The sequence below is a fragment of the Juglans microcarpa x Juglans regia genome, chromosome 6D, assembly GCF_004785595.1.
Source record: "Juglans microcarpa x Juglans regia isolate MS1-56 chromosome 6D, Jm3101_v1.0, whole genome shotgun sequence".
In the NCBI taxonomy this organism is placed as follows: Eukaryota; Viridiplantae; Streptophyta; class Magnoliopsida; order Fagales; family Juglandaceae; genus Juglans; species Juglans microcarpa x Juglans regia.
In genome coordinates this window covers 21,400,364-21,413,873 of record NC_054604.1, presented here as the reverse complement: position 1 = coordinate 21,413,873, position 13,510 = coordinate 21,400,364, and the positions used below count along the sequence as shown (strand labels likewise).

The window sequence follows — 13,510 nt, the reverse complement described above, 5'->3', positions numbered from 1 at the left end:
GACCTACTCCATGCATGGCCTCTTGGCATTTTCTTGTTCTTCCGTAAACTCTCTCTCACTCTTCGTCTCGCTCTCTCATAACTCTCTCTCTTAGTTGCATAGTCGCCCACTCGCCCAAGTTGCCACCGAGCACAGCCACCAACCGTTGTACCGTGCCGCTTCCTCTAGGTGAGTATCGCACGCTTCTCTCTCTCTCTCTCTCTTTCTGTTTCTCTACAAATATCAGTTGTATTTTAGGTTTTTGTAGGTTATTGATACAATTACAAAAATGCCCCTTTGTATTGTTTTCCCAAAATACCCATGCCTAATATGTTATTTTTCCAAAAATGCCCATGTCTATTTAGAATTAAAAGATGAGAATATTTTAGTGTTAGGAAGAATCTAGGTTTAGGAAATATAGACTATTTTAGTAGTTTAGGTTTTTAATAAAGTCACAGGTTTAATTAGAAATTTATGAAAAATTTAGTGTTTATTTTTAGGCGATAAACTACGCACTAAAAATAATGGATTAGCATTGCAAGGTGAATAGCATGATCATATCCTTACACGTATGTACAGTAAATTGCTTGTTTTTTATAAAAGATATTATGCATGTATACCCTTCATTGGAAGCCCCTTTTTACGTACCTAAATGCATGATTTTATGTGAGAGTTATTTCATAAAATTATTTATGAAATGCATGATTTTATGTGAGAATTATGCATATGAAAAGTCATGATTTTATGTGAGTCATGCATAAAATTATTTTATGTAAGAGTTGTGCATAAAATTATCTATGAAAAGTCATGAATTTATGTGAGGGAACATGTATCACGATATTTATGAAAGAATGCGATTTCATTTGAAATCTATGATACGATATGACAAGTATGTATGTGATTTATTTTGAAATCTATGAAATGACAAGTATGCAAGTATGATTTTGATAAAATATGTAACGACCTATGTTATGATATGAAGACGGTACCTATGTTATGGGCATACTGCATTGCTAGGTCGTGCATGCTGGTAGTGCACTCAGTATGTCTTCCTTATGTATGGATTCCACAACCCGTGGCCGCGGGCGGAATCGAAATCTATTTAGAGTTACTAACCCTAACTCACGGGGGTCAATAGTGGGTAACGGCCTATGATAAGTGAAACATAAGTCCATGTTCATATTCATGTTAATTACATATGTATTTGTGAGCATGTACATTTTCCAAAAAATCTTATGTTTATTATGTTTATTGTATGATGTGTTGCTTATTGAGTATTCTACTCATTTTAGTTTATTTTTTATGTTTTTAAACTACTCCAGGTGATCACATTTATGAGGATGAGACTGCAGGACAAGACACCCCGAGACGCGAGGCAGAGGCCTAGACAGATTATGCTATGATTATTTCTATGGTTTAAAGTTTAAATAAATTATTTTGATAGGCACATGAGACTTCCATATTTTTTTTAAATAAGTGCTTCCGCAGACTCTATTTTGGATTTTCAATATTTATTAAAATTTGTTTTATTTATGGAAACTTTCGCATCTGGCGCGTTGTTAAAAAAAAAAGTTTTTAAGTTCAAGTTTAGTAGTAGCATAGTAACTCTCCGAAAATTCTAAAATGTCTTTTTTGGGAAGTAGGGTGTTACAAAATCCCTCAATGCTTTAAGAGATTTTGGAATTGGCCAGGATACCATTGTATCCAGCTTCCTTGGATCAGCTCTTACACCATCTTTTGAGATTAAATGGCCAAGGTACTCAATTTCTGAACAAGCAAAGTGGCATTTTGATCTCTTGGCAAACAATTGATTAGCCTCAAGTGTCTTCAAAACAATGGTCAAATGAATTAGATGGGATGCCATATCCTTACTATAAACAAGAATGTCATCAAAAAACACGATGACAAACCGCCTAAGAAAAGGCTTAAAAACCTCATTCATTAATGCTTGAAATGTTGAAGGAGCATTTGTAAGGCTAAAAGGCATGACAAGGAACTCATAATGTCCCTCATGAGTCCTAAATGCATTTTTGGTACATCCTCATCCCTCATTCTAATCAGGTAATAACCAAATCTCAAATCTAATTTAGAAGAAACTGTTGAGCCAAAGAGTTCATCCAATAACTCATCAACAACTGGTATTGGATACTTATCCTTAACAGTAGCCTCATTAAGCACCCTATAATCGATGCACATTCTCCAAGAGCCGTCATATTTCCTCACTAATAATACAGGAGATGAAAATGGGGATTGACATGGTCTAATCACACTAGACTTGAGCAATTCAGACATAATCTTCTCTATTTCTATTTTTTGAAAGTAAGGATATCTGTATAGTCTGACACTCACAGGAACAGCCTCCTTCTTAAGATTAATCTGATGATCTTGAGCCTATGAGGAGGTAAGGTAGTAGGTTCATCAAAAACCTTTTCAAACTTCTTTAACAATTGCTGTATTTGGGGACAAGAATCATTCTGATTCTTCATGACTTCCACAGCCATAAGCTGCAACCACACTCCCTTAGAACCCACCTTAGAAATCATGGAAATTTCTTTATCATCTACTAAACTAATAGTAGAAGATGTGAGCTCTTTAAGGCAAACTTTCCTTCCATGATAATCAAACTATATTTTCAGATCTGTAAAATCCCAAAGTATTGGCCCAAGAGATGAAAGCCAACTAACTCCCAATACTACATCACACCCCCCAAGAGCCAATGAAAAAAAATCAGCAAAGAATCTGATTCCTTGTATTTGAATGCCAACCCCAATAGCTCTAGCACTACTATTCAAAATCTCACCATTAGCCACCCTGACCTGCATAGCCTGCCCTTGTTGTACCTCCAACCCACACTTGTTCATGAGTGCAGTACCCACAAAATTGTGGGTACTGCCAAAGTCAGTTAATATCACAACCTTCCTTTTATTAATATGCCCAACCACTCGCATGGTTTTAGTACTTGGTGACCCAACCATAGCTTGGAAAGAAATGGAAGCTAGGTCTGCAGCTGCAGGTTCCTCATGTATCTCCTCCACAATTAATTCTTTCTCAGTTGCATTGACACTACTTTCACCCATATCCATTCCATCCAACACATAAACTCTTGGTTTAGTGCACTTATGGCCTGGTTGCCATTTCTCATCACAGAAATAATATAAACCTTTCCTTCTTCTCTCTTACATCTAAGACTCATTTGTTTTCTGGTAAGGCAACTTAACAGCAGGTATCTTAGGGTTTCCTAAAACAGAAGCCCCCACATTCGATTTTTGAGAATCATTAGAATTACCTCTCCATGACCTCTTTGTACTCCAAACATATTGCTCTTGGATTTTTGCTAATCCAAAGGTATCATTCAAGGACGAAAGATTTAACATTCTAATAGGCAGTCTAACTTCATATTTTAAGCCACTTAAAAAGCAGCTTAATTTGTTCCTTTCAGAAATGTCTTTAATACGATTGGAAAGCAATTCAAATTCAGTCTTATAAGCAGTAATAGAATAAACCTGTTTTAAACGTGTCAATGCCTCCATAGGATCATCATAGGCAGATGAACCAAATCGAACTTGCACTGCTTGAATGAATTCCTCCCATGAATGAAAGATTCCAGACTCACTTGCATCCTGAAACCACACCAAGGCATCATCATCCATGTGAAATGAAGCCAGAAAAATCCTCTGACCAGGAGGCACTTGATGAGACAGAAAATACTGATTTGCTTGATAAATCTAAGCTGTAGGATCTTTTCCACCAAATCTTGGAAAATCCAGCTTAATTGGCCTCATATTAGATCTGTCACCCATGTTTCTGCAATAAACCTCCCCGTACCATCATCTGTTTCACCATCTCTTGATTGATGAAAACCTTGTCCATTTCTTGTATTCTGTGTATTACCTTCCAACTGAGGATTATGAGGTTTCAAAAGATGCTGCAATAATTTAGCAAACTTCCTATCCTGAGATTCCCTTTCCAACCTTGTTGTTTCTTGCTGCTGAGCTAGGACCGCAATAGCATCCTCGATCTACTTCTGTTGCCATTCTTGCTGTTGTCGCAATTGATTCACAAAATCAAGGATATGTGCATATGATCTTGTTCCCTCCGCCATCACTGACAACTGATTCCAATTGTAATGGACCCCTCGACGAATATGAAGAATTCTCCAAGAATTAAAGAGAGAAAGAGATAGAGAGAGAGAGATAGTGAGAAATAGAGAGATAGAGTTGATTCACACTGAATACTGAAGTTGGCCTCCTTTCTAACTTACGACTACCTTTTATAGACGAATGAATCAATTTACATGAATTAATTATGGAAACTACACAGATTTATTTCATGTTCAGCCATTTGATGACTTAAACGACAGTCACGAAACGACACCGTCCTATTTATTTCCACTTACGCTCCCCTTAAACCAAACAGTGAGTTTTGATCTTTCTATTTTACTTATTTGAAGACTTCAGTTCTTATTCATGCAGACTTCAGTTCAAACTTCAATTCTTACTCATATTGGCCTCGATCTACAATCTCGTCCATCTTCCATAATTCTCAATGCGTAACATTCTTTGAAATAAGTTATGATGCCAATGCTATTTTGGTGTTAATAAAGTGCTTGATAATGGGATGACATCAATATATAAGAAGGTTACTGTGATGAACATTGAACAGAGACGGGTAGAGGGAGGAAATGCAAACTTGTCAAATCACGTGGAATCAAAATCTTGGTCATTGAATTTAAAACCGATGCCTTGCGGCACATTATATTGGTAAGAAGATAACAAGACCCTTCCTAGATCTATATAAACCAACCTAAACCCTGAGGAACTTTTCTCCTCATCCCTTTAAAGAAAAGAAAAAGAATGCTCTTCTGTACACTTGGCTTTTCCTTTAGCATTCTAATATTTAAATTTTTTCCTTTGGGTGTCTTGTCCCAAAATTAATGGAGGAGTTTTTCTTTCTTCATTAAACCAATTGTTGATTCCTTTCTTTCTGTATATAGAAGGTCATTATTGTGCTTGGAACTAGTTTTCTGGAGTAGTCTCTCTCTTCAGAGAAAATCTGATGGGCAAACCATCCTGGGGAAGAGGAAAAGGGCTATACTGAATCCCATTATGTGTACCAACCATAGACCACCTGCAAATAATTGATGCAGAAATCATGTCAGCATGCAGAAACTCCCAAGAAATGCTATTTTTAGAAGCTGGCCTTTTAAAGACATAATAACTGGGTGAACAAGGCCAAAGACTATTGATCCTATTATTGAAGTTTACCTACCTGTATTTTGTGGTCAAGTGATGGAGGATGACTAATATTTCAAATTTTGCTAACTCCTTCCCAGGATAGGAGTGGATCCCATTGCCAAATGGCATAATAGTATTGGGCTTTGGAGCAACCTGTCAGATAATTCAAAAACAATTTAGAATCTTGCTCTAGAAAGTAGAATATATCAATAAATCGAATCCATTTTGTTGAATCCAAATTTACCTCAAATCTTGAGGGATCAAATTTCTCAGGCTCTGGGAAGAAGTCTGGGCTGTGGTGAATGTTTCTGAAGAGTGGCAAAACTTTCCATCCCTTGGGTATAAGATATCCTGAAGAAGAAATTCCAAACACAAATTAGTACAAAGGAATGAAGAATATATTTACTAAAAGTAGATTTTGCAGTAACTGACCTTCATACTCTACATCTTCTACTGCCTCCCTGAAAGTAAACGATAGAATTGAGGCAACTCTAAGTGTCTCCTGGATTACTCTTGAAGTGATTGGCATCTTTTTGGTATCTACCCAAGAGAGAACATTCTCTGCAATACTCCCTTCTTTACTCCTCATTCTGGCCTCCTGCTCTTCCTGTTAAAAAAAAAAAAAAATCACAAGCACTAGAAAATGTAAGTGAACTCCTCATTGTTTTCTTGATGTTGGAAAATCTAGGTCATGAAAAAGATCATTGACTTTTAGTTAAGGATTCTTACAGTGACTGCCTGAAGAACACTGGGGTTCTCGCCAAGATACTTGAGGATCCATGTCAGAATGCTGGCGGTGGTATCACGAGCTGCGAATATGACTCCGATGATGTTGTCGGCAATCTGCTCGTCAGTAAGGCCTTCTTTTTCACCCATGAAAGATCCGAGCAAGTCGATGTGGTCGAGCTTCATCTGCCTCTTGGTGGAGAGGATTTTGGCCAAGATCTGAGCAAGCTCCTCTCTTGCTTTCATGGATTTGTTGAAGGGTGTGCCTGGCAGATTAATGGGCATTGAGTTGTACCCTTTCTCAAGAATGTAGTAGCACCGCTTCAGATCCTCTCGGTAGAGAACATCATCTTTTCCAAATATGGAAAGCAGGGCAACATTGAATGCAAACTGCAATGCAAAAGAACACAGAAATTTGGTTAGGATTACAGGTAACAGAAGTCAATTTGAAACAGAGGAAGGAGCCCTGTTTCGCTCTGTTTATTGAGTTAACAGGGAAATTTCAAGCTGGGGGGGCTCACTCTCTTCATTTCTTGGAAAGTGTTGATTAACCGGCCTTCCCAAGAATGGAGAGTATCTTTGGCGATGGCTTCGATGTCGGGGACGATGTTTATGATTGCTTCGGGCATGAAGGCACGAAGAACAAGCTTCCTCAATTTGGCATGGTAGTCTCCCTGGTGAAAGAAGATGGCTTGTTTCTGTTGAAGTCCCTGCCCCAAGCAAGCAGTCAACAATGACTACTTGCTTCTCAACCTCCAGCGCGCAGCGCCCAACGCCCAACTGTCTATTGAATGCATATTAAATGCATTCATACGGTAATGCAATATACATTCGCTTATAAATTGAAACTCCATGTGAGAGTTTCAGACACACCCAAGAAGAGAAAAGAGAGAGAGCCTGGAGAGCTCTGAGAGAAAAGAAGAGAGTTGAGTTGAGTGGAGTGTGATCCTCCTCCTCTGTAATATTTTATTGTGTACCACTATTTAATAGTGAAGCTCTTTTCTGTGGATGTAGGCAGTTGTCAAACCACGTTAAATTCTTGGTGTCACTGAGTGCGTAGAGTGTACTCTTTTATTACAACTTTTATCCCTTCCACTGTGTTGATTTCCCCAACAAGCGGTATCAGAGCGATTGTTGGGAAGAATTTTTTTTACAAAAAACTCGTTTTTAGTGTGTAGCTCAATTTTCAAATTTGAACATACCACTGTGTTCGTCTCATCGAGACAAGAAAAGCGGTGAAAACCAGAGTCCGGATGGACGCCGCACGCTTCACCACGCGCCGTCTGAATATCAGAGAGTGAGCCTACTCTCGACACGTGCCGCACGCCCCAAGGAGAGGCACGAGCGCGTGAACCCACTCTCGGCTTGCGCCACACGCGCTCCTGAGAGAGTCTTGAGCTGAAGTCCACGCGCACTTGAATCTAGGAGGCGCGTTAAATACATGCGCCTACGCGTTCCATGCGCTCCAGTGAGGTTCTGGTGCGTGAGGAACACGCGCCTACGCGTTGTTAGTCGCGCCACGTGCTGCACGCGCGACAGTGTTCCTGTTTTGGTTCTTTTGCTCATTCCTTGAGCTATCTGAGTCTGATTTTGACGAAACAAGACTTGTTTCCAACAAAATCAAGCGTTCCGGACACAACGGTGCTGTCCGTTTTGCGACATTCCACTTCAAAGATCCTGTACTTGCATTTTGTATTTAGAATTAGTCTAAATCCATGGAGGATTCAGCATCAGGCGCCATGATAAAGCTGACTGCCTCAAACTACAGTCTTTGGAGGCCTCGGATGGAGGATCTATTGAACTGTAAAGATCTGTCTGACCCTTTGGAAGATGAAGGGAAGAAGCCAGATGAAGTTATGGATTAAGTGCGAAGAAAGATGCACAAGAAGACTATCAGTCAGATCAGACAATGGATTGACCATAGTGTTTTTCACCACGTGGCCTAGGAGACAGATGCATATAGCCTTTGGAAAAAGTTAGAGGATATGTATCAAGCTAAGACTGCTCGAAACAAGGCCCTCTTGATGATACGGCTTGTTAACTTGAAGTTGAAGAGCGACACCTCTGTTGCCGAGCACACTAGCGAGTTTCAAAACCTACTTAACCAACTCGGATTCGTCAACCTGAATCTTGGCAATGAAGAACAAGCCATGCTACTTCTCAGTTCATTACCAGATAGTTGGGAGACAATGGTGGTCTCCCTCAGTAACTCTACTCCAGATGGCAAACTTACCATGACGATGGTTAAGGATGTCCTGTTTAATGAGGAGGCCAGACGAAAAGAGACAAGCATGAATTAAACTAATGTCCTTGTCACCGAGAGTAGAGAAAGGCCTCGAAGTGATGATAGAGGGAGAAGTGGAGGTAGAAACAGAGGGAAGTCTCAACCACGTGGAAGGTCTAGCAGTAGCAGGAACCAGCAGTTGGGTAACATGAAATGTTACCATTGTGGCAAAGAAGGCCACATAAGGAAAAACTGCCACAAGTTTTTAAGGGAACAAGGTCAAAGTAGTCAGCTGAAGAAAGAAGATGGTGAAACCCTTGTCACTCTTTCGGGAGATGTGGCAATACTCTCCACCAGTGATGAGACGTGTCTGCACGTTGCAAACTATGATGTTGAATGGGCGGTAGACACAGCAGCATCATACCATGCCATTTCCCATAGTGAATTTTTCACTACGTACAAAGCAGGAGACTTTGGTACGGTAAGGATGGGGAACGCCAATTCCTTAAAGATCGTGGGAGTTGGCGAAGTGCAGATAAAAACCAACGTTGGTTGTACCATGGTGTTGAAAGATGTTCGACACATTCCTGACCTTCGGCTCTACCTGATTTCGAGAACAGCCCTTGATCGACAGGGCTATGATAGCTACTTCAGCAATGGCACTTGGAAGCTGTCACAAGGTGCCATGGTTGTCGCCCGAGGACATATTTGCGGTACATTGTACAAGACCCATGTGAAGATTGATACTGATAGCCTCAATGCAGCGGAAGACGAGGCATCACCGAATCTATGGCACAAGAGACTCAGACACATGGGTGAGAAAGGGTTGGATACGCTTGCGAAGAAGGCACTCATCAAGGTTGCCAAAGGAATAGCGTTAAACCTTTGTGAGTACTGTTTGTTTGGCAAACAACGCAGAGTCTCGTTCAATTCCTCTACGAAGAGAAGATCAGAGTTGTTGAGTCTGGTACACTCTGATGTATGTGGTCCCATGGAAGAAGAGTCATTGGGAGGTAACAGATATTTCGTGACATTCATTGATGATGCTTCATGAAAGGTCTGAGTATATGTTTTGAAGTCAAAGGATCAAGTCTTCGAGCACTTCAAGAATTTCCATACCCTAGTGGAAAGAGAGACGAGAAAGGAGTTGAAGTGCCTGCGAACAGACAATGGAGGAGAATATGTTTCCAAAAGGTTCGCTGCATACTGCGCTGATTGCGGTATTCGACATGAGAAGACGGTCCCATATACCCCTCAGCACAATAGTGTAGCTGAAAGAATAAATCGGACCATCATTGAAAGAACAAGATGCATGCTCAGTATGGCTAAGTTATCAAAGCCATTCTGGGGTGAAGCTGTTTGTGCTGCCTGTTACCTGATCAACAGATCACCTTCCGCACCACTGGAATTTGAAATTCCTGAGAAGGTTTGGTCTGGAAAAGATGTCTCTTACTCTCACTTGAGAGTGTTTGGGTGCAAAGCCTTTGCACACGTATCCAAGGAGCTAAGACAGAAGCTCGATGTCAAGTCAACTCCATGTATCTTTATTAGATATGGAGATGAAGAATTCGGATACAAATTATGGGATCCAGTGACAAAGAGAATTTTCAGAAGTAGGGACGTTGTGTTTCATGAAAACCAGGATATAGGAACTGAAGCTTCCTCGATGTCAGTAGAGCTTAGTTCCTATACACATCCTGCACCATTTCAGTTCGCCACAGATAATGAGGATATGCAGGATCGAGATCCAGAAGCAGAAGAAGAAGCTCAGGGTGTCGAGCAGGGGGAGCAAGAACCCTCTCCACCAGCAGCTGGTGTACCACCACAAGGGTTAGATGGTGATGAACCTCCTTTGGTTGATGAAACTCAACCAAGAAGATCGGCAAGAGGCCGCTTACTGATTCCGTCGATGAGATATCAGGAATCAGACTATATTCTGGTTATTGATGAGGGAGAGCCGGAGAGCTTCCAGGAAGTTCAAACTCATGCTGATAGAAGCCTATGGGTGCAGGCAATGCAAGAAGAGATGAGTTCTTTGCAGAACAATCAGACCTATGAGTTGGTGAAACTTCCTGAAGGAAAGAAAGCCCTAAAGGGCAAATGGGTGTTCAAGCTGAAGAAAGATGGCCAAGGAAAGCTGATAAAGCACAAGGCCACATTGGTTGTCAAAGGATTCCAACAGAAGAAGGGAATCGACTTTGACGAGATATTTTCCCCGGTGGTGAAAATGATGTCAATCCGAGTCATACTCGGATTGGTAGCCAGCTTGAATTTGGAACTCGAATAGATGGATGTGAAGACAACCTTTCTCCATGGAGATTTGGAGGAGGAAATCTATATGGAGCAACCAGAAGGGTTTGAAGCTCCAGGGAAAGATCACTTAGTCTGCAAGCTAAAGAAAAGTCTCTATGGCCTCAAGCAAGCGCCGAGGCAATGGTACAAGAAGTTCGACTCATTCATGATGAGTCATGGTTACAAAAGACTTGTTGCAAATCAGTGTGTCTATATTCGAAGGTTCCAGGATGACAAGTTTGTCATACTCCTTCTTTATGTTGATGATATGTTAATCGTTGGTGAGGATAGGTCCAAGATTAACAAACTAAAGAAGGAACTATCCAAGTCCTTTGACATGAAGGACTTAGGCCCAGCACAGCAACTTTTGGGCATGAAGATTGTTCGTGATAGGAATGTCAAAAGGATGTGGCTATCACAATAAAAATATGTTGAACAGGTCATCAGACGTTTCAACATGGGAGATGCTAAGCCAGTCAATACTCCACTTGCTAACCACTTCAAGTTGAGCAAGAGCTCGTGTCCTTCTTCAAAGAAAGAGATTGAAGAAATGGAAGTAATTCCCTACTCTTCAGCAGTAGGAAGCCGGATGTATGCAACGGTTTGTACCAGACCAGATATTGCTCATGTTGTAGGCATGGTGAGCAGATTCCTTTCAAATTCAGGAAAGGATCATTGGGAAGCAGTCAAGTGGATTCTTAGATACCTAAAAGGTACATCGAAGATGTGCTTGTGTTTTGGGGGAGCTAAACCAGTTTTGGAAGGCTATACAGATTCAGATATGGCAGGAGATCTGGATAGCAGGAAATCTACTTCAGGATTTCTCTTTACTTTTGCAGGAGGAGCTATCTCTTGGCAGTCTAAATTGCAGAAGTGTGTTGCTTTATCTACAACTGAGGCAGAGTACATTGCCGCAGCGGAAGCTGGAAAAGAGATATTGTGGATGAAGCATTTTCTCCAAGAACTAGGGGTTAGTCAAGAAGACTACAAGGTACATTGTGATAGTCAAAGTGCTCTAGATTTGAGCAAGAACTCAATGTACCATTCCCGCACTAAGCATATTGATATCCGCTATCATTGGATACGCAAAGCGATGGAACAACAGCTGTTGAAGCTTGTGAAGATCCATACGAAAGAGAATCCAGCGGACATGCTGACGAAAGTGGTTAGAAGTGAGAAGCTTGAGCTATGCAGAGACATAGCTGGGATGGATAGCATCTAAGTAAATAGGCATGGAGGGGGAGAATTGTTGAAGTCCCTGCCCCAAGCAAGCAGTCAACAATGACTGCTTGCTTCTCAACCTCCAGCGCACAGCGCCCAACGCCCAACTGTCTATTGAATGCATATTAAATGCATTCATACGGTAATGCGATATACATTCGCTTATAAATTGAAGCTCCATGCGAGAGCTTCAGACACACCCAAGAAGAGAAAAGAGAGAGAGCCTGGAGAGCTCTGAGAGAAAAGAAGAGAATTGAGTTGAGTGGAGTGTGATCCTCCTCCTCTGTAATATTTTCTTGTGTACCACTATTTAATAGTGAAACTCTTTTCTGTGGATGTAGGCAGTTGTCAAACCACGTTAAATTCTTGGTGTCACTAAGTGCGTAGAGTGTACTCTTTTATTACAGCTTTTATCCCTTCCGTTTGTTGATTTTCCCAACAGTTTCCCCAGCATAATCTCTTTGCTTGCAGGATATGTGGGCCTAAAGAGATGAGCTCTCGTCACCAGCACGAATTTCGCGGCTTCCGGTCTAAAGATCATCACACAGTGACACCCCAATATGTGGGTCTTGAAGATTGAGCCATACCTACGTATCAAAACGAAAAATCCACCATTAATAAAACCAGTAGCTATCAAATTAATCAAGTGAAACGTCAAGACTTGGGTGTATATACCAACCTCTTTTGTTTTGAGGTAAAGAACACATTTGGGTTCTGAGAGTAGAGTTGAAAGGTCTCGCCTGTGTAAGGCCAACCCAAGGTGCCGGGCGGGTGAGGCAGTTTTCGCTGACTTGAATTGTCGAATTTGATGAGATAATGGATAAGAAAGATGAGGGAAATGGAGGCTAGAAAGCAAAACTGGAGCATGGATGTAAATTCCATGACGACTAGATTCTTGTGGGTGTGGCTGAGAGTAGGATTGGGAGCTGGAAGTAATGGAGAAGAAGAAGTGTGAGGAAAGAAGTGAAGGGGGGTGGGGGTATATATAGTGTTTTGGGGAGGAAGAAAGAGAGAGAGAGGGTCTTTCAATTACAACTCGAGTCCCACACACGGAATCTCCTACAGTTCATTCATTCATGTTTCGGTCTGAGAGAGGGGGATGAGAAAGAGCGTGTGGGGGACCAGGGGACTATGTGGCGTGGGTTCCCAGTGAGGTTCACTAGCATGACTTGGCCGGCCGTAGGCCATTCTCGAAACATTCTGCGTCTTGGTTATCGCTAAATAACCCAAAACAAAAAACGAATGCAAACGCGCTTTACACCTGGACTTAGATTGAACTCATTTTAATTTAGTTCAATTAAATTTAGCATTTAAACTCAATTCAACTTTTCTTTTTACGTAAGATTTATAAATTTTTTCAATTAAACATTTCTTTACATGTAAGATCTATATTTTATTTTTAATTTCTCATAAATATATTTAAATTTATCTTAATATCTAAACATATTTAAATTTATTTTAAGTGGACCCTATAAAATTCATCTCACCATCTTAACTCACTATTACTTATAAAGAATTTAACTAATCTCAACTTAGCTCAACATTTAAATTGTACCTAATTTAAGCACTCTCTCATTACTATACTTTCTTACTACCCCACGAATCGATCTGTTCTACTTTTGAGATTTTGTTGCCAACTTTAATAAGCAAACACTATATTTCGAACACAATGGTCAGTAAGGCTGTTGGATATTGAGATAAATTATGAATAATAATATTTTGTGAATTCAAATGAGATGAGTTTAACTTTAACTTTTTAGGTTGAAATATATAAAATAAGTTGAAAAGAGTTTAATTTTTTTATAAGAAGTTAAAAAAGTAATAATTGTCATTA

The 13,510-nt window shown here is 40.3% G+C and overlaps 1 pseudogene; it reads right to left on the bottom strand.

Moving 5' to 3' along the window:
- Positions 1-4,701: 4,701 nt before the first annotated feature.
- On the bottom strand, positions 4,702-12,634 carry LOC121235741 (annotated as a pseudogene).
- Between the last annotated feature and the right edge of the window lie 876 nt (positions 12,635-13,510).